General features: G+C 40.9%; 1 long non-coding RNA gene across 6 annotated transcripts in view; it reads left to right on the top strand.

Annotated features, from left to right (window-relative positions):
• The window catches only part of LOC143663066 (uncharacterized), a 114,068-nt gene that overhangs the window by 81,279 nt on the left and 11,124 nt on the right, over nucleotides 1-21,665 (top strand). The window contains exon 7 of one of the 6 annotated variants that reach the window (XR_013165791.1): nucleotides 806-871. The exons of the other annotated variants lie outside the window; for them this stretch is intronic. This is a non-coding gene — a long non-coding RNA (uncharacterized LOC143663066). The remainder of the gene's footprint in view (nucleotides 1-805; nucleotides 872-21,665) is intronic. 6 annotated transcript variants of the gene reach the window in all.

Here is a 21,665-nt window from a genome sequence, read left to right as displayed (position 1 = left end):
CCAGCCCTCCTGGGGAGTTCACTGAGTACTTTCAGTGGAGCTGCCACTTCATGGACTGCCTGACAGATTTTGGACTCTTATGTCCCCACAGTTGCATTAGACACTTTAATAAACCTCAGACTTATAAATGCCTCCTGTTGGTTCTGTTTCTCTAGAAACTGACTAATACAGTTTTGTCTGTCTTGGGAGTGGTTCTTGAGGCACAGAATCTTAAAAATGACTTTTACAGTTGGTCTTGTACTCTAATTAGATTCAAAGGCACTGATGACTGTATTTCCATTAATAAGGATGGCACTGAGAGCTTAGGGGGTGAATTGGCAAGAGATATACACAAAATATGACCATTTGATTCTGCTAATTGTATACTTATATGAGGCAAGGCTCTGAGTGAAAATGTTTTTGACACTTTAACAGAGTTTTGTGGAGTTAAAAGGTATAATCATGTTGGCTGGTTGTCCCTAGATGCACTGGATACAGTTATAAAAGGAAGGGGTGAGTTGAAGGCGAAAAATTTGCAGCTTAAGTACCATATGAAAGATGGAAAAGTTTCTATGAGTGCTCTGAAGGAAAATTTTATTTCCTATAGCAGAAGACTTGAGATCTCTGAAAATCAGACCCAGAGTCTCATTGTTAGAGTAGCAGATTTGCAACATAAACTGAAATCCCAACCTTGCAACATGTCTGCTGTTAAAGTGAGGGCATTGATTGGAAAGGAATGGGACCCTGAGAATTGGAATGGGACACATGGATTGATAATGATGGCTGTGGAGATACTGAAACCCAGATTCTGATGAGTCTATTCTAGATAAACCTGCAATGTTCTATATTGAAGACATAGCTGCCCCATCTCCAGCCTGCTATGAGGAAAGAGGTACCAGAGATCCAGCCTGCCTTGAGGAAATGTCTTCCTGACCTCAAGTCTGCCCTGAGGAGTTGGCCCTCTAACCTCTGCCTGAAGAGATTAACCCTTCAGTGCCTACAAGGCATGAAACTACCTTCCCCGGGGAAACAGCCATTGCTCCCATGTCTGCAGAGATTAATCCTGTTTCATCAGATGAAACTGCAAAGGAATGCCTTAAGGTAATTGGCTTGAAAGACACTTTTAATTCTTTTTATGACCCGCTCCCACTACCCCTGTTTTTTTTTTTTTTGTACTTATACTAGACTAAAGTCTCAAAAAGCTTGAAAAGGTTAGGTACAAAGTGTCACCCATGAGGAGGTACACTATACTTCAAAAGAACTGCATGAGTTTTCCAATATATATAGACAGAAATCAGGAGAATATGTGTGGGAATGGATATTAAGGGTGTGGGGTAATGCTGGAAGGAATATCAAGCTGTATCAGACTGAATTTATTTATATGGGCCTCTAAGCAGAGATTCTGCATTCAGTGTTGTAGTTCTAGGGATTAGAAAGGGCATTAACAGTTTGTTTTGGTGGTTGGCTGAAACATGGATCAAAATATGGCCAACATTACCTGAGGCTGAAATACCTGAGTAGATCCAAAGGCTTCTAGAGAGACTGGAATGTTAGGGTGAATTTAGCATGGATGGCCTGCTGACATACCTCAGGAATGCCCTTGGGAGACATTTTTTACCACAATGGTGAGAAATAAATTTGCAAGAGCTGTTCCATCATCCCTAAAAGAACTGTGTAGTTGCCTTCTCTATAGGTAAGAAATTACTGTCACTTAGCTGTCACTAAGCTAGAATACTCAAATACAATGAGGATGATCAGATCTTGAGTTGGCAAAAGTCAGGTAGGTGGTGGCACTTAAATGCCAAAGACAAGGTGGGTGTGGCTACTGTAATGGACAGCAGACTCAACGCAGGAGTCAAAATACTCTGACTCACAGAGACCTATGGCATTGGCTAATAAATCATGGGATACCTAGAAGTAAAACAGATGGGTAGTCTACTACATTCTTGCTTGAGGTGTGTAAAGAGAAGAATTCTAAGTCAAGTGAACAGAAGTGTAACTTGAATTGCAGAAACAGAGAGTCATGGCCCCATAATCAATTTCCAGACATGAGAGAGTTTATAGACACAGAGCCCCTTGAATGAGGGGAAGGCCAGGTCCCTTTGTGGAAGGACCCTGCTACGCTGCCACAAATTTATACTGTTTATCTCCCTCCCAGTCTTCTCCAAGGAGACCTACGGTCTAGTACCAGGGTGAAAGGAAATGATCAAATATTGGGGGGATTGCTAGACACTGGTTCAGAAGTGACATTAATTCCAGGGAACCCAAAATGTCATTCTCGTCCACCAATTAGAATAGGAGCTAAAAGAAGTTAGGCAATTGATGGAATTTTAGCACAGATCCATCTCACAGTGGGTCCAGTGGGTCCCCAAACCCAATTTGTAGTTATTTTCCCAGCTCCAGAATGCATAATTAGAGTAGACATAGGAAGCACCTGGCAGAATCCCCATATTGGCCCTCTGACTCATGGAGTGAGGGCTATTATGGTAAGAAAGGCCAAGTGGAAGCCACTAGAACTGCCCCTACCTAGCAAAGTAGTGAATATGAAGCAATACTGGGATCCTGGAGGGATTGCAGAAATTAGTGCCACTCTTAAGGACTTGAAGGATGCAGGGGTGCTGATTCCCACCATATCCCCATTCAACTCTCCTATTTGGCCTGTGAAGAAAATGGATGGGCCATGGAGGATAACAGTGGATTATCATAAACTTAACCAGGTGTTGACTACAATTGCAGTTGTTATTCCTGATGTGGTTTCATTGTTTGAGCAATCATCCCATCCCCTGGTGCCTGATATGCAGCTATTGATTGGCAAATCAATAGTGTTAGTAAGGACCACCAGAAAGAGTTTGCTTTCAGCTGGTAAGGCCAGCAATATACTTTCACCATCCTACCTTAGTGGACGCCCTGTCATAACCTTATCCCCAAGGAACTTGATATTTTCTCCTTCAAACAAGACATCACAATGGTCCATTGCATTGATGATATCATATTGATTGGACAGAGTAAGCAAGAAGTAGCAACTACGCTAGACTCACTGGTAAGGCATTTGTGTGTCATGGGATGGGAGATCCAACAAAAACACATGGGCTTCCACCTCAGTGTAATTTCGAGATGTCAAGTGGTGTGGGGCCTTTTGAGATATCCCTTCTAAGGTGAAGGATAAGCTGTTGCATCTGGCCCCTTCTATGACCAAAAAAGAGGCACAATGCTTAATTTGTGTCTTTGGATTTTGGAGACAGCATATTCTGCATTTAGTTCTGCTACTCTGGCCCATTTACTGAGTAACCAGAAGATCAGCTAGTTTTGAGTGGAGACCTGATCAAGAGGAGGCTCTGTGACAGGACCAGGCTGTTATACAAGCTATTCTGCCACTTGGACCATATGAGAAATCCACACATAGTCTTATTGAGCTTCCCTTTTTATGTGATGGATTGCTTTTCTTTGCTGCTTTCAGAATTCTCTTGTCTTTGACACTTGAAAATCTGATTAGTAAGTGTCTTAGAGTAGGTCTATTTGGATCTATTCTGTTTGGGGTATGCTGCACTTCCTGGACCTGTAATTTTATATCTTTCATAAGAGATGGAAATTTTTCAGTGATTATTTCCTCCATTATTCTTTCTGCACCTTTTCCCTTCTCTTCTCCTTCTAGAATGGACATAACACATACTTTTATGTGCTTCATGTTGTCATTCAGTTCCCTGAGACCCTGCTCATATTTTTCCATTCTTTTCCCTATCTGTTCTTCTTTGTGTAGAATTTCATATGTCCTCTTCTCCAGTTTACTCATCCTTTCTTCTGCCTCTTCAAATCTGCTGTTGTAAATATCCATTGTGTTTTTCATCTTTTCTATGGTTCTTTTCATTCCCATAAGTTCTGCCATTTGCTTTATAAAGCTTTCAATTTCTTCTTTATGGTCACCCTCTGTCTTCCTTATGTCCTTCATCTCTTTTGCCATATATCCCCTCGATGTGTTGATTTGATTTTTTATTTGATTTAGCAAGTTTGTTCGAACGTATTTAATTAGTTCTTTCAACTCCTATATCTCCTTTGAAGTGCTAGTTTGTTACTTTGACTGTGCCATTATTTTGTTTTTCCTAGTTTGGCTGGTATTTTTTACTGGTGCCTAGGCATCAGCTTTCCTCGTTGAGTTTATTCCGGAGGTAATTTTTACTCTTTTACCTAGGTTTTCTTGTTATTGGCTTCATTCTTTATCATTCTTTGGCATTCAAGTTCATCTTACTCTAAACCTCTCATATAGCTTCTATTTAACTGATCTTTTCCAGCTCTTGTTTGTCTGGTTCTTTCCCTGCCTATAAAGAACAGTATTTTTGAGGAGGGTCTTCCTAGATATGATTGACACCACTCAGATTTTCTCAGACAAGACAGGACCAGGCCTCAGGAGGCAGGTGTGATCAGTACCAAATATTTCTGAGAACTCAGCAGACTTTTAGACTTTCCTGAGAAGTCTCTTGTCTCTGTGCTTTTCCTGTCCTGCCCAGCAGGTGGTGCTTATCAGCCCACAACCCCTCCTCAGTGTAAAGTGGTACAGTAAACTTAATCCTCAGCAGATCCTGTCCCTGCCAGGAGTGTTATAGAGACAGAGGCTGAGGTAGAAACAGGCTTAAGCTGTTTCTGTCTTCCAGCCCCTGGGGTCTGAATTCTCTGAATGAGAGCTGCCATTTGAACTGGGCCTCACCCCCCTTTCTTGGGGAAGATACACCCTTTAGGGAATACTCTCCTTCACTTGATTAGTTAATTTGTTTCTCAAACATATCTTAACTCTTCCCCTACCTCTGTCAGTCCTGACAATTGAAAATGCCTGAGGCTTTCTCTAATGTGCTAGTCAGAGTAAATTGAAAAAAAAAAACAGAAGAAGAGAAGAAATCTCTTCTCAGAGCCAGTTCTGAGCCCCCAAGTTTCTCCAGTCAAAAGCCAGAGTTGCTACCTGGCTCTGTGTGCCCCTTTCTTTGGGCAAAGCCCTTTACCAGTATTCTGAGCTCAGCCAAATCCAAAAGCCTCCATCTTTTTTTCCATCAACTCTGCCTCCACTCTGTTGGGAGAGACTTTAGGGTTCTTTTCCTGCTTGCTCTGGGTTTATCTGTGCTCAGAACTTGTATACAGCAGTTCCAATTAGTTAATTAAAATCACAATAGGAGATGGTTGAGCTATTTTTCCTTACTCCTAGTAGAAACTGCTTCTTTTTTTAATTTTTATTTTCAGTACATTAAATTTACCCATAAAAACATTCTAAAAATGTATAATTTTTTTCCTTTTTAACACAGTATAATAAAGCATAAAAAACCCAAAAATAATTCTTGACATTTATAATTCAAAATCAAACTATCAGAATATTAAATATTTATAAAACCAAATCTTTAAAAAATATTCATAGAGGTACAGGCAATTTTATAGAATTGACATAAAAGAATAGCTAAAAAATGGGAGAGTTTTCCCTTGTTCCTAAAAAGAAAATATGTCCAATTGAAACTGTGAAGATTCTTGAATACACAAGGCTTGTTTTCAGTTTCAGTACCAAATACTTTATCCTTTGTGTGTGTGTAAGAACTAACACATGTTCTTTTATGAAACAAGTAGTAAGGGCTTAGCCACAGCAACTGGAGTTGTAGCTGAGGATGGGTGACCTTTACCTACCTCAGTTAATAGTGTAATAGGAATGCTGACCTTTGGCTACAGCCAGCACAATATGTAGTTTTTTAGAATATTGCAAGTGTTGCTTAAAGATACTCACTTTCATTCAAACCCATGGAACCTGCAACTGTTCAGCCTCTTCAGAACCCATTGAGTTAAATGTCACTGGACTTGTTCTTTGGGCATCATCTGCATGGTGGAGATGAGGCCAACCCCATCCCTGTACCGCAGGACTGGTCTCTGTGATGGGTGGGTAGGCAGGTGGTGCATCAACATGGCTTCCCTGACAGCTGTTCAGACACAATGCCATATAATGCCATCAGTTATCAGTATGCAAAACTAGCAAGGCCTAAAATAACACGTCATTGCAGAAGGAAGAGTGACAAGAAAATGAAGGAGCCAGGAGTGCACCAGTTCCCTTGGCAAGTGCTCACGAGCAGTCCAGAGTGAGTGTGAGAGGGGCCACTGACACAGCACGGCTGGGCGCCGGGCAGGCAGGGCCACTGCACCACAGTTGTAGAGTGAGCTGACCTAGAGCACTAGGTACTGAATTAAAATACTGAACCTATTAACTACCACACAAACAGGCCAACTGCTATAATCCTTTGGAAACTATAGGTGATGCTGGCTTTTTAAATACCAATCATCATAGCCTGCCAGCTGGTCAAGTTTCTAATCCTGGTTTTAATCTCCAAGAATGGGGAAGCAGAATGTACAGATTAGAATAAATTGTTGGTGTAAAACAAGTATTTGATATTTTGTTTTTTTTTTTTAAACAAAACATTCAATTTCCTACCTTATTTTCTATTGAATATGGAATGGAGAAAAGTGGGGCATTTAAACATTTTGAAACTGCTAATTACTGAAGGGTAATGAGACTGCTTCTTTTTCCCACAGACTGTGTGTCTCCAACACAGCCTGCTGGGCCAGGGAGGGAGGGGGCACCAGCCTCCGCAGTTTGTGGGCTTTACTTATAGCTCTGCCCTGAGATCTCAGCCCTTACACCCATTCCAGACTGATGTGCAATGTGTGTCCGGTCACAGAAGTCCCCCAAACAGTTGTTCCAGACAGTTCCTGGTTATTTACCAGCTGCTCTAGAGACTCCCTAATTATTTCTTGAATCCCCCTCATTTTCCTTCACTTCTGTTGCCACCTCTCTAGTTTAAGTCACCATCATTTCTCACAAGAAAATTGCAGTAGATTTTTAAAGAGCCTCCTCTGCTCACCTGCTCTTATCCTTCTCCAATGCTTTCTCTATACTTCAGCCAATGAGATTTACTTAAAATGCAAATTTGGTCATTTCAACTACCTTCTGCTCACCCCAAAGTAAACACACACTTTAAGCCTAAATATACCCTTAAAGCCATCCCAGTACTGTTACTAAAATGTCTACATTCCTTAACATGGCTCTTGCTTGCACCCCTGGGCCTTTGCATATGCTGCCCTCTGCTAAGTACAGTTTCATCCCTACCAATCTTAACTTAGCTAGTCTTTATACATTTTCATCTCTCAATAAAGCAGATATGAATTTTATTCCATATAAACACTTACATGCATGACATGGCACATTATTTACTTTTTAAATAATCAGATTTTAAGTCCCAATTTACTGGGGAGGCAAGAAATCCCATTTGTCTTCTTTTTTTTTGGGTGTGTAATGGAGGTTGGGCAGCATCCAAGGCCTTTGGAGCATCATGGTCGGGGGAGGGGGGTTCACTGTTGAGGTGCTCATTGTCCAGGTCCGAGAGTTCACTCGTCTTTGCTGTGTTATTCATGGGTTCAGTGCTGAGACTGAGAACCTTCCAGCCTGGTGCTAGGCCTCTGGGCACCTTCCCTGATTTCCATGGAGACTAGGTCCTGGCACTTCCTTGTAGTACTACAATGGCGGGGGTGTAGGGGTGTGAGGTGCAGCTACCTGTTAGTGGCAGGAACCATCCAAAATCTATCCTCTTCCTAATACTGGGCATTTCTCTCTCACTCAGAATAGTTTGTTTCAAAGCCACTTCCTCTCTAAGTCCTACCTTCAGTTCCCAGCTCCCGAAACTCAGTATGCAAACAGACAATGACAGACCACATATGACAAAAGAACTCTGACAAACAACCTCTATGACAACCAGCCCTTGAAACCAAACCACAACCTCTGTAGCAATCAACCCAGAAAGGTCAGGACTTGTTCAATAATTTCCAGCTTCCCTAATTTTTGTGTCTACTTCTAGCTTAGGACCACTCATGGAAAGCCATATATGCTCCCCAAACTAATCACATAAAATGCCCACTTCTAGTTTGCCTAACTCCAGCTTCTCCATGTCAACATCTCCAGTCAGGGCATACCTGAAGCCTTCCCTTCTTTCCACTATACAGCTTCCCATGCCATTGTCTGCTTTTGGGTCTTTGCTGAACTCAAGTGATAATGCCTGACTCCCTGGAAAACTCTGAGTAAATAGCCTTTGCTTGTTCTCTTTTGGGTGATCTTCATTTATTTTACTCTTCTCTGGGATGATCCTTACATGAGTCTCTGGAAACACAGTGAAGACCAAGAAGGAGGTGGAGATGTTTGTTTTTCATAGTGACTCACCCAGCTGTATAAAAAATGAAAAATAGGGTTCTTAACCATTTTTGTGCCAGGACCCATTTGGTAGTCTAGTGAAGCCTATGTCCCTTAGAAGAATGTTTTTAAATCCATAAAATATATAGGAATGTAATTCTATTGAAATAGATTATCAAAATATTTTTTAATCGTGCTGTCATAAAATATGTACTTCTTTATTGGCTCATCAAATACCAGGACTTCAGTGCAGGCTTAATAACTCTCATAATGTCAAAGCAGTGATGAACATAACACCATTGTAAGATCTCTGCAACCAGTAAAACAAAACTGCATTGGTTGACCATAATAATAAATCAGAGGAAATGCTACATTTCAGTTAGAGGATAGTGAAAATAAAGCTGTAATAATTTTCTAATCTGAGTTCAAGGGTCCCTCTGAATTGTTAACCCCACATGGAGAAGACTTTCCTACTGGTGATTGTCTTCACCTTCCTACTCATTTATCATGCAGTACCCTGTGCTTTTCTTCATAATCCTGTTTACAGTTTGCAATTATATGCTGATATGTTTGATTATATAATGGACTATAAACTCCCTGAGGGCAGAAAGCATTTGTTTTATTCACTATTTATATCCCCACATCAAGCTTGATCCCTAGGACATAGTGGAGGCTCAATAAACATTTGGTGACTAAATGAAGAAGTGAATAAATGCTGAATCAATTTGCCCTGCTGTGACTTAGAGAGTCAAGTAGGGCTGTTTTATATATCTAAACTTTGCAGTTTTTCCCAGAAGTCTGGTGGTTCCCTCAGGAATGATGCCTACGGCTAGGCTGGCAAGGGGATAATGGCTCCAGGGGAAAGAGCCAAGGCTGGAATTAGAGGTAGAGCAAGAGTAAAAGTGGCATTGGAATCTGTGGAGTATGCAACAGGTCCAGCCATAGATACTCATCCAAATGGGTCGTTGGAACAAGGGAGCATTTTACCAGTATTGCAGCTATCTTATTTAGGATGCTTTGGGCAGCAGGTAACAAGATATCTGACTAAAAAATGGCTAAAAGAGCAAGGGCATTTGCCTACGTGTGCCCAGAGCCAGGGAGTTCTAAGGTGGGGGTAGCAGCTCAGAGATGTCACCAGCATCCAGCTCTTTTCATCCTTCTGGTTGGTCCTCCCCCTATGGAAACAGGCAAGGTGGCTGTGGCAGCTTCAAACATCAAGTCTCCACAGGGCAATGTCCAAAAACAAGAAGGGGAAAGAAGTTCTCTTTATACTGCAGTGGAGAACTGGGTCATATGCCCACTTTGAAGCCAAGCTTTAGCAAATGGAAGTGAGAGTACACTGATTATTTTAGACCAATTTAATCATTTTTGGGATACCTTGCCAAATAATACCCAAAGCAGATGGGAGTTCTCTTAGAAAGGAAGAATAGGGGAATGGCTGTGAGTGAGAGGTAATCGGCTATGTTGATGGAGATAAGAATTGAAGATGGCAAAGGTCAGATAAGGAATACCAGGAGCCAGAACTTAGACAAATACCATTTGCCAACACACTGGCTCACTCAACCATTTGTGAGTGCTGCTGTAAGGCAGTGGTTCTCAACAAATAATGGATCAGGTGGTGAAAAGTGCTGTATAGCAAACTAGCTCATGTTGAAGGGCTGTCTCTTTCACTGAAATGTAAGCTTCATGAAGACAGGAACTTCATTTTGTTCAGATTGCATTCTATTACCTCTAGGAGTGCTTGTCTCATAATAGGCCCTCAGGAAATATTTTTTTGAATGAGTGAGGAAATGAACGATGATTCCTTGCTTGGCATGTGGGCATGATAAGAGAACTATTGCCTTTTTGCAGCACTCAAACATGCATGATGTCTCAAAGGCAGTTTGATGGCGCTGCCGGAATTCTTGGCTTGTAAGAATGTATATAAAATATTCTGAATGCCTGCTGTAAGGGAAATCCTGCACAGGCTGTGTTTCTAAAACTCTGGTGAAAATTCATAAAGGTTATGCTCAGTGCTAAAACCACTGACATTTGAACAGCCTCGATGAGAAAGCAAAGTGGTTGCAAGAAACATTCATTTGAGGTTTCATGCTGTAAGTGTGAGCACCCACGGTAATGACTCTTAAAGAACCATATATTCTTGCTGGGGATTTACGTGGTTGGCATGGGGGTGCGTGGGTGGAAATGTTCATTAAAATAACAACACACATATGTGAGGTCCTCCCAACTAAAGGTCCATGAAGCATAGCAAATGGAGGGTCAGGTTTAATTATCAATGCACCATAAACAATGCTCTTTGCTGGGTAAACTTTCTCTGCACTGGAACACAGTTGGAGTTGCTTGTCTTAACTTTGCCTCCAGAACAAACTCAAACCTTACCTTCTGCAAGAAGTCTTCCCAGACTCCCAGGGTAGGAACTTTTCCTCTTCAGACCCTGCTGCCATTAAAGCATGTTTTTCATAGCAAGACCTCAGCTTATCCCATCAATTTATGCAGGGGCTTCTTCTCCACAACATTTTTAGTTTCCCCCTACTTTGCAGCAATACCTTTCTCCCTGGTATCTCTGGGTTCAACCTTTCCTCCTTTTGATCCATCTTCCACTCTAGAATCAGAATTATTGTTCCTTAAAAGTAAATTTGACCATGTCATTTCTCTGTTTAAAACCGTTCAAGGGCTCTTTGTTTACTGTTCTTTAGATAAAGCCCAAACTCGCTGTGTGATTTATTCTCTATCTGCTCCTCAGTCTCTGCCCTGCTTCTGTGTCCCAGGGGCTAACTCCTGCATTCTCAGGACTCTCTTGCCCTCTGACTCCTGGTTGTCTTTGGCCAACAGCATGGCTTCCACTGCTCCCTCTGCCTCAGTGCAATGGTCCACTCACAAGTGGGTCCCTTCCCAACAGCATCCACAGAGCTGCAGTTTTAGCTATTTACTTTTTCTCTTCCCTCAGGTTGGAAGGTGGTACCGGCTTCTCCTGCTTGCTAGTGTCTGGGTCTCAGGACATTGTGCGTTCCCTCAACGCCGCTCTCAGTTTGAGCCTTTCAGTACTTTGCCAGAACCCTCACTTCACCTGATGCAAAAGCCCCACACATCTGGCCTCTAATTACCCCTCCCACCTTTTTCTTAATGCTCTCAGCTTACTCACCAGGGCATTTTCTGCTCCAGGCTTGGGAAACCACTTGTGGCTGCAAAGGAGACACGAGGCTTCCCTTGCTCCTGCACCTTTGTGCTTGCTATTCTCTCCAAATGGAACGCCTTCCTCCCTGACGTGGTGCCTGGTGTCTCTCATCTCAGCTCGGGATGCCTCCTCCTCCAGAGAGCCTTCCCTGACTTGCCTAGACCAGGCCACAGATCCTCCCTCTCATTCCCACAACATTCGACACTCCTGCTGCACGCTGTGATCATGGCAAGCCCTGGACAGGAACTGGACCTCTTATGTCCCTGTATCCCCAATGCCTACCATGGTAGCCACCATAATTATGCCGGTCAGCTTTTTACTCAGTTTTGTCAGGAAGGACAGGAAGAGAAGCCTATGAGAAGGCTTTGGTTAATAAGCAAAGGCATAATTTTCTGCATAAAACATCTGAGCATAATCACATTTTCTAGCCATAAAGAAAGAAGAGGTTGAGGGTAGTATGCATCGCAACCTAAAAGAGGCAAGTGTCACCTTCTACAGGCTGCTGATTACACATCTCGGCTCTGGTCTGTTTAAAGGAAACCTTAGAGAAGAAAAGTGAAACAAGTCCATTTTTCTCCCTTTCTCATTCTCCTACATGCTTCTAAGTAAAATGATCCGCCTATGAAATACTTTTGTAAGGGAACATAAAGCTGTCACTTATCTGTTCAATTTTTAAATATTTTTTATGATGCTTACAGTGTATATACTCTGAGAGTATATACCTAATACTGCTAAGTGATATTTGGGGAAAAACGCTTTAAAGTTAATTCTACCAAAATATACATTAGTATTCTTTATCCTTACAATTTTTGCTACAAAAAAGAGGTGTTTCCTGCTGTGATTATGTAAAATATGGAGTTTTCAAGCCATATTTTATTTAACTTTATATTACTTTTCCTCTCTCATGTTAGAACCAACAGTGAAGGAGAGATGGTTAGACCTGATCCAAAGCTAGACAAATGTGGCATATGATGAATTTGTCAGAAGGGTTGGCACCCTAAAACTTCCTTCAATGTAACAGGAAGCATTAGGCAGAAACACTTTCTTAGGGACTCTGAGGCCACTTGAGGTTGTGGTCTATCCATAAGGGCTTTCATAAAGATGATGTAAAGGTATTTATAAAAAAATACTTTAGCAGGTTTCTAATTCTCCAAGAACAAGAAGCTCATTCCCTGGGCTAACAAAGATCCCAAGTTAACTTTTGCAATAGTCAAGTTTCAACAATTTTATTCCAATGGATTAAAATAAAAGCTTCAGACATGTTTAGCCTTTGCAATTATTTCTTTCTTTGATTCAACCTGACCTCCTCTGTGAAGCTTCTTATGGCCATCTGGGCTTAGAGCAATTCTTCCTCCTCTGCCTCCTTTACTGTCACCTCTATAGGGTTTGTTGGTCACTAATCGGTAACTGCCTTGTGACATACCCCCCACATTGTTGTTGTAAATCAATATTTAGATCACACATCATCATTTCACTCTTGTTCACACCTTTAAAAAGCACATACCTTTTATTATTTTTTAAACTTTTTTGTGTGAAATATAACATATATACAAAAAAATAATACATTTAAAAGTACATTGTACTAAGTGGTTATAGAACAGATTTCAGAGTTTGGTATGGGTTGCAATTCCACAATTTTAACTTTTTCCTTCAAGCTGCTCTAAGATGCTGGAGACAAAAAGAAATATCAATATAAAGATTCATCTGTCATACTCATTTCTTAAATCCTATCTTCTCTGTTATAATCCTCCTTCTCCTTTGATCCTTCTCCCAATCTTTAGGGGTATTTGGGCTATGCCCACCCTATATTTTTCATGTTGGAAAGGGGTGCTGATAATATAGGATAGGGGAATGGAAATAGTTGAAGTTCTTGGAGAAGCTGGCCCATCTGGGATTCAGGACTTTTCTGGCCTGGAGGGTATAGTTTCTGGCAAGTAATCTTAGAGCATGAAACTTTTGTAGAATCTCAGATAGAGGCCTAGGTGTTCTTTAAGGTTAACAGGAATGATTTGGGTTGGGATTTGGCAAACCGTAGTAATTAGCAATAACTAGCTGAAGCTTACTTAAGAGTAGCCTCCAGAACAGCCTCTCAACTCTTAGCCACTGATACCTTATTTTGTTACATTTCTTTTCCCCTTTTGGTCAGGAAGGTGTTGTCAATCCCACGGTGCCAGGGCCGGACTCATCCTTGAAAATCATATCCCGTGTTGCCAGGGAGATTGTCACCTCTGGATGTCATGTCCCATGTAAGGGGGACGGTAATTATTTTACTTACAGAGCTGAGCTTAGAGAGAGAGAGAAAGGCAGGCCACATCTGAGCAGAAAAGAGGATTTCTGGAAGTAACTCTTAGGCATGACTATAGGTAGGCTTAACTTCTCCACTACAGAAATAAGCTTCACAAGAGTGAGCCTCAAATTCAAGGGCTTAGCGTATTGTCTTGGGAGTCTCTAATGTTTGAGCCAGTATGAGGGGTTTCCCCTGTGGCAAAGTTTAATAATTCTGTATTTTTTCTCCCATCCCTTAAGGGACTGTGCCAATTCTTTTTAATTATCTGCTCACCATATTTTGGGATATAGCCAGGCATTACATTAAGCAATACAGAATTACAAGCCCTCATTCCCATCCTGGGCTCCATGTGTTTGGGTTGTTTAAGTGAGCTACGCAGACAGACTGAGTTAGATTATGCGCTACAGAAAATGAAGGTTTAGGACAAAATAAACCTCTGTTCTTTTGGTCTCATGCAGTAAGTGAAGTTCTAATATACAGACAATGTCATCCTTACCCCTGAATTCTGATTTACCTTAGCCCCAACCTCATCGGTTTCGTTTTTATCTCTAATTGAAGCCTGGTCTTTCTTTTTCTTTAACAGTTTTTGTATATAGCAATGCTGACTTTCAGAGCTGCAGAACACCATCTCTGGATCTTAGGTGTCATCCAGGTACCCAGAGTTTCAGGGAGACACCAAGTTATACATATATAGCATAGCATCTCAAAATCTGGAAATAACATTTACAGTTCCAAAACAAATGTGACTGCTATCAGATCTTACAATCTAAGCTCCAATTTTTTTCGAAAGCATTTTCTAAAAGCAACCATGCAATATTCATTCTTTTGTTTCTGTCTTATTTTGCACCATAAAATTTCCCCAAGTTTCACTGACCTCATTGCATGCCTCACAACTTCATTCTTTTCTATAGCTGCACAATATATCATTTTACTTTTATGGCCATTCTTTGGCTTTATGTCTTAGAGTATGCTATTACCTGTACCTGAAATACCCTTCTCTCTTTCTCTGAGAACTTCTACTCATTCCTCAAAACTCACCCTAAATATCCCTTCCTTTGTAAAGGCTTCACCATCTCCGTATCCATGGGGTTAGGCTGCTCCCTCCTCTCTGACTCTGTAGTGTTTTGTTTGTTATGACTGCATTTAAAATTACAGTACACAAGGTACTAATGTACAAGAAGTTTAGAAGGCGTGCTGTTGAAACTGCGGCACTGAGCTTATTGCGTTGAAAGTGTTTACTTATTGCCTATCTCACCTACTGGATACAGTATACTATATCACTGTTATTTTTTCCCTTTCTCTGGAAAGAAATTACTTGAGAGTAGGTATTATGTCTCATGATTTTGTTCATGAGTACATGTTAAAACTGATAAACTCTGAGTAGATCTGTAGTTAATAATACTGTACCAGTGTCAGCATTCTGATTTTGGCAGCTGCTATGGTTATGTAATGTTATCCGGGGGAAGTTTGGCAAAGGGTACGTGAGTTATCTCAGTACTAGTTTTGCAACCTCTTGAGTCTTAAACTATTTCAAAATGATTGAGATTCCCAAAGAAATTTTGCTTATGTGGGTTGTGCCTATCAATATTTATCACGTTAGAAATTAATATTGAGGCTTATTTATTTATTTATTTGTTTAAAAATTATTAATAAACCAATTATATGTGACATAAAAATACAATTTTTAAATCAAACAATATTTTTTCCACAAAAAAATAATAATAATGGTGAGGAGGTGAGATTATTTTATATTTTACAAGTCTTTTTAGTATGTGGCTTAAGAGAAGACAGCAGGATTCACCTATCTACTTCTGCATTCAATCTATTGTGACATCCATGCAGTATCTAGAAAACTCCACTGTACACTCATGAGAGAGTGAGCATGAAAAAGGCAAATAACTTATAGTTTTATTACAAAAATAGTTTGGATTTGCAGAACTCCTGAAAGAGTTTTAGAAATTCCCAGGGGTTCCTCTCTATACTTGATAACTACGATGTATATTAATGCACATCCCACAATATTCTAGTTATTTTATTTGGTGTTTCTTTTCCATGAACTCTAATTTTCCTTTGTTTCCTTGGAAGCTAGCACTGGGTCAAGTGCATAGTAGGAGCTTAATACAGTGAAAAGAACAAAGAATGAATGTTTAAATCTCTGTAGGTGAATACATTTTTTTAAGTGAGAAGGGAAAATTTGAGTCTTGAGAGTCTCTGTAGGCAGAAAGTTCGTCCAGGGAGCAGTGAAAGGTGGTTGAAAAACTCAACGAGGCAAGCCAAGTTATTTGCATTCATCTTGTTCCATTTGACTTTCCCCTCCTCTTGTCTCCTGCCATCTCTGATTTTTATGTTCCACGTCAGGACACAGGAGAACACACAGGATATATAGCATATGTTGCAAGGTCTAAAAGGGCTTCTTTGCAGACCAGGCACAGCCAGGACCAATTAAGTAACAGGGAAGGTAGAAAATATAGCTGCAGCTGGAACAAATCAGTTAGTCAGGCACGAGGGTTACAACCCATAAAAGGTCAGCAGGCAACTATAGTGAGTGGCTGAGAGTGAAGCTTCCCACTCCAGGAAGCTGAAGGAGCCAAGGCACCGAACATCCCCGTGTTCTGATTTTCCATCAAACATACTGTGGATGGTGAAGATGTACTATGGACTTTGCAAATGATTCACCAGGTTGTGCCCAATTCCTCAGGAGGCTTCTTAGATTTCTCCCCCACCTCCCAGCCCCGTGTGAATTATTTCGTAGTGACAGGTTGGTTTTATGGTCTAGAAGCGGGCCTCAATGAGTAAATTTCAATGACTGAGAGGAGCTGGACCTGTGTATGAATCAAGAGACTTCTTGGAAGGGAAAGCCAACCTGCAATGATGCTTAAAATAAAACACACATACCCAAAACCTCACACTTCATCTTACTGAACGTGTTATAACTAGATCAAATTTCAGGTTCATTTCCAACGATGAATAACCTCTTTGCATATTCATTAACTATTAGCTCTTTGTAGCTCAGTAGACAGGATCACAATTTCTTAGCCTGATTCAGGCCCCTGCCCTATATTTTTTTCACAGAATGATTACTGCACTTATAATTTTAAAAGGGTAAAGGTCTAAAAGGATGTGTGGGAACGTTTTTTTTTGAGACTCTTTAAAAAATGAAGCAGGCTCTCCTATTTTAGCCAGTGTTTGGACCACAATTAAAGAGGGAGACCTGAATTCAAATGAAATATTTTAACTTAAAACAGAGATTCAAATATAGTGTGTTGGTTTGCAAGCTGCCGGAATGTAATATACCAGAACAGGAACAGCTTTTAAAAAGGGGGGATGTAATAAATTACAAGTTTACAGTTCTATGGCAATGAAAATGCCCAAATTAAGGCACCAACAAGAGGTTATCTTAATTCAAGGAAAATCCATGGGTTTGGAGCAGCTCTGTTAGCTGGGAAGTCACGTGGCTGGCATCTGCTGATCCCTTGCTCCTGGGGTCCATTGCTTTCAGCCTCTCTTCCTGTGGGAGCTCCTCAGCTTGCTTCTCCAGGACTGGCTTTCATCTCTTGGCCTCCCTTGGCTCTCTCCATGTTCTGTTTTGTTTCACATCTCATAGTGATGTCTGCTGGGCTCCAAGCATCTCCAAATATCTGTATCTCTGTTCTCTGAAGCAACTACTCTCCAAGCATCTACATCTGTTCTCCAAGTGTCGACATCTATGTCAGCTCTGCCCTCAACTACATCTGCTCTCTCTGTCAGCTCTGAGGCTTCTGTCATTTTTGCCTGCTCTATCATTTTGGACTCTCTCCAAAATATTTCCTTTAAAAGATTCTAATAAACTAATCAAGACCCACCTGGAATGTGGAGTCACATCTCCTAATCAAAGGTCACACACACAATTGGGCAAATTACATCTCCTGGGGAGATAATCTAATCAAAAGCTTTATACACACACACACACACACACACACACACACACAGAGTATTGAATCAGGATTAAAAGAAAAAGTTGTTCCCACAAGATTGGATCAGGATTAAAACATGGTTTTTCCAGGGTACATAGTACTTTCAAACCAGCACATGCTCTTAATGCTAGCTAAAGGTTCATCTTTTCATTCAGTAAATAATCATTGAATAATGGCACTACATTAGACTCAGAGATTAAAGATTAATAGGGACCCTGCAGTTTAGGTGGGATATTTCAATATGGCCTGCTGGGAAAGAATATCATGCACAGTAGGATGACAAAGAGAACACTGTTACCTCTACTAGGTCATTTCATGGAAGCTACAGCCTTTAGAGGGGGGAGCCAGCCTATACTGTACTTTCACACACAGAGTATAATTTTTACAATCTTAAATGCCCTGTGAATTACTATTATTTTCACTTTGAATAGATTCAGAGACATTATGCCATGTGTTCAAGTTCAGAAAACTAGTAATAGGTAAAGCCTCAGATTCAGATCTTTTCACTGAGAACTTTTCCTAAACTATTTATTGGCATAAGAATTAAATGAGATCATGTATGTGAAAGTATGTTGGAAAATTTTATTTGGAAAGGTATTATCATTGTTAAAGCATTTTCTGTAAAACGATTTTTGTAGGGAAGAATAGAAGAGTATAGTCATTTGTTTTTTTACATTTTCAAGCAGCTTTATGTATTCTGCAATCTTTCCAGTTCAGATTTTATTAAGTACTTATTATGTGCCCTATACTGTAAGTGGGAGGAGGGTGGATATAATAAATTATCTCAGTCCTTTTGTGTTTGTGAATGAACATGACATGGTTAAAGAGAAAGAGTTTAGAAATAATCTTATGAGACAAACAAGCAGGTCAGGAAGTGGACCAGATTTTTGGGAGATGTAGTCGGTCCATTTAGGAAATGTGGAATTGGAGGTTCCAGAAGATCATATGGGAGGAAACATTCAGGATGAAGTTAATGACAGGGCACTGAATTTGGAACAAAATGGTCCAATTTGAAGATAGATGAGGAGTCGTTGCTCCTCTGCAAGGCAGCACTGGGTAGGGTAGTTATATGGGTTTTTGTAAAGGAAAAATGCAGAATGTGCTCCAGAAGTACTTATCCAATCCCCTGGGCCCTTGCACCTCCTCTCTGAATTCATTTTTTCTTGCTGGAAAGGATGCACTGTAGAGAGTATGCCACTGAACCTTTAGTCTATCCCATTTAAGTCTTAAAAGCTTGCCAAAATAACCAAAATCCTGGAATCAAAGCAATAGCATCTCTAAATGACAAATGAAGTATGGGAATGTAGGTGAGGAAGAGACCCAGAGTCAAAAGCAAGCTGAAGTTGTCCTGTTATGATAGCCGATTAGTAGTTCACCAAAGGAGCCATCCTGCTCTTACTGCAGTTATGACCATAAAAGAAGTTGGAATCATTTAAATACCATAAAGTGGGTTGGCTTAAGTAACAGGGATTTATTGAATCATGGTTTTGAGGGTAGGGAGAAGTTCAAAATCAAGGTGCCATCAAGGTGATGCTCCCTTCCAGAAGAATCTGGTGCTCTGGGGCTGGCTGCTGGTCTGCGGCTTTTCTGACACATGGTGATGCACATTGCCGCCTGCCCTGTCTTCTCTGGGTTCCAATGACTTCTGCCTTCTTGCCTCCTGTGGCTTTCTCTGCATTTGTCTGGATATCATTCTCTCAATAGCAGAATTGAGATCCATCCCGATTCAGTTGGGCCATGCCTTAACCGAGTAACCTCATCAAAATGTCCCATTTACAAAGGGTTCACATCCACAGGAATGATTAAGTTTAAGAACATATTTTTCTCGGGTATAAAGCTCCAAAATACCATAATCTTCCCTCTGATTCCCCAAAGGACATATAGTTTCTACATGCAAAATACATTAATTCCATCACAATATCCCAAAAGCCTTAAACCATTTCAGCAAAAATGTTAAGTACAACATTTCATCAAAATCAGTTGTGAGTATGGCCTGTTCTAGAAAACAATTCCCTTCTGTCTGTGAACCTGTGAAATCCAGAAAATAAGTTGTCTGCTTCCAATATGCCATGATGGAACAGTAAAAGGATAGACATTCCCATTCCAATAGTGAGAAATTGGAAGAAAATAGGAGTTACACATTCCCAATAATTTGGAAACCCAGCAGGGAAAATTTCATTATATGTCAAGGTTTGAGAATTATCTATGGATCTATGTTTTGTCCTCTGGGACTGATGGAGCAAAAGCCCAACTCATTCTAAATACCTGTGCAGGAGATGAGCTGTCCCCAAGTATTAGGGTAAAGGCTCCACCCTTTCCCAACATCAGAATGGTGGCCAGGCTCTCCATGAATGTGAGACACATCCCCCACCCTCCCCAAGCACTGGGGCGGCAGCACTCTCCCTGAACAATGGGGTACAAGTCTTGCTCCCTCTAAGTACAGAGGCAGACCACCCTTTCCACACTCATGGGTGAGCCTGCTCTCTTGGCCTGAGGAAGTATCTTTGGTCCATACCTTGACCTCCTACGTTCTGTCCTTGAAATCACTCTTCCTTCAATTTGTCCTTTCTCTGTCCCTTTTAGTCCAGTCTAGCATGTGGTTCTACTCATGCAAATTTTGCAAACTTGTTGGCTTTGCATGTAGTTCATAGGACTCTAAACCACCAGACAATGGGACTTTCCACAGTTCCTTTCTATGTAACTTCATTTGCAGTCCTGACTGCCATTGAAAGACTGTCCAGATGCATGTTCAGTTAAACCCTTACATGGAGCCCTATTCTCTGGTGACTTGCTTTCTGGAAGCTCAGAGAGGTCCCTGATAGACCCATTTCTGGCCCTAATCTCTGAGAATGCTAAATGTGTAGACTCAGAATTTTCCAAGCAATCAATTTCTGGTTTGTTTGTGCTCAGGAATTCAGTTCTCAGCTTATCCCTTTCCTCTCTCACTTCACCATACACTTCAAGGAGAAACCAGGCTACACGTTCCACACTTAGCTTGGAAATCTCCTCAACTAAATATTCAACTTCATCACTTTCAAGTTCTGTCTTCCATCTTTTTGTCAATTTTGTCAAATTCTCCTACCCAACAGTCCTCAGGAGTAAAGAACTGTCTTCCCTCCACTTTTGAAAAATGCCAAATCTGTCCCTCATAACACAGTTGGTTCTCAAATGTTTAAATGAATTAATTGATCAGAGTAACTCATTGTGGCCGTGTAGGCTTTAAATACAGCAGGCACTGTATTCACAATGACAATGGTGGCTGGGAGCATGAGGTGTGTGGTTGGGATGAGCATTCCCAGCATGGCAGAGATGAAGGTGCAGTCCTCTAAGATGGGTGGGGAGGAAGAGCAGCACAAGCAAGCCAAACTCACTCTTTACATTTCTGTAAAAGGCTAAGGAAAACGCCTTCTAGAACTGAGGAGATGTCAGAGTGATAGAGAGCCCATGTAAAGTATAGCTGCATTGAATCCAATTCTTCCATGTCATAGTTGAAGGACCTTGGGTCAGTTAATTATCCCTTGATATAAAATGGGGTCCCTTTCTTCCAACCATTTTTCTCAAGAAAGCAGAGCACAAGGACCAATACTGGATTGATTCTTCCTCTGTGTCCTCTACTATAAAATGGAAAAAATAATAGTACCTACTGGAAGAAATGATGTGAGGGTATCTCAGTTGGTCAGGGCTGCTGTAACAAAGAACCATAGACTACTCAGTTTAAAAAACAGGTATTTATTGTCTTATGGTTCTAGATGCTAGAAATCTGAAATCAAGGTGTTGGCAAGGCCATGATTCACCTTATGAGGAGGAGAATCTGTTTCATGTCTCTCTTCTGACTTCTGGTGGGTGGCCAGCAATTCATGATGTTCCTTGGCTTATGACAGCATAATTCAACCTCTTCCCCCATCGTGTGATATCCAAATTTTGTCTTCTTATACGGACATCAGTCATTGGATTAGGACCCACCCCAATCCAGTTTGACCTCATTTTAACTAATAACCTCTTCAAAGACTCCATTTCCAAATGGGGTCATGTTTAGGGGGTCTAGGGGTTGGACTTGAACACATCTTTTGGAAG

This window comes from Tamandua tetradactyla, chromosome 19 (assembly GCF_023851605.1).
Source record: "Tamandua tetradactyla isolate mTamTet1 chromosome 19, mTamTet1.pri, whole genome shotgun sequence".
Lineage (NCBI taxonomy): Eukaryota > Metazoa > Chordata > Mammalia > Pilosa > Myrmecophagidae > Tamandua > Tamandua tetradactyla.
Note: the sequence above shows the minus strand (reverse complement) of the source record. Positions and strands in the feature narration are given on the sequence as shown.